This window comes from Merops nubicus, unplaced genomic scaffold (assembly GCF_000691845.1).
Source record: "Merops nubicus isolate BGI_N331 unplaced genomic scaffold, ASM69184v1 scaffold36019, whole genome shotgun sequence".
NCBI classification, from domain to species: domain Eukaryota; kingdom Metazoa; phylum Chordata; class Aves; order Coraciiformes; family Meropidae; genus Merops; species Merops nubicus.
The window spans coordinates 2,177-2,627 of record NW_008629649.1 but is presented as its reverse complement, the minus strand read 5'-3'; positions in this window follow the sequence as shown (position 1 = coordinate 2,627).

Below are 451 nucleotides of genomic sequence, written 5' to 3'. Positions count from 1 at the left end.
CCCTTTTTTTTTTTTTTTTTAATTTTTGTTTATATCCCTGTTCCCACGCTGAACAAAACCAAATGAAATATCCCCCTCCCGAAGCCACTCGCTCACTCTCCTCCGCTTCTAGCTTTGAAGCAGAGTACAAATAATAATAGTAACAGCAGTAAATAGGAAAATTAAATTAAATTAAATAAAAAAAAAAAAGGGAACAAAAAAAAAAAAAGAGAGAAAGAAAGAAAGAAAAAGAAGCTGCTGATGCCAGATTCACAACAGTTGTAAAACAGGGGCTCCCCCAGCTCGGCGCAAGCACACGGGCAGACACACGGGCACACACACACCCCTGGGTGGAAAATGTGCAGCTCTCAAAGATAAATAAAGAAACCCGCTCCCTCTTTCAGCACCACGGCGCGCGGACAGCTGCCTGCCCGCCCGGCTGCCGTGAGCGGCTGGGTCTCACCCCCCCAAA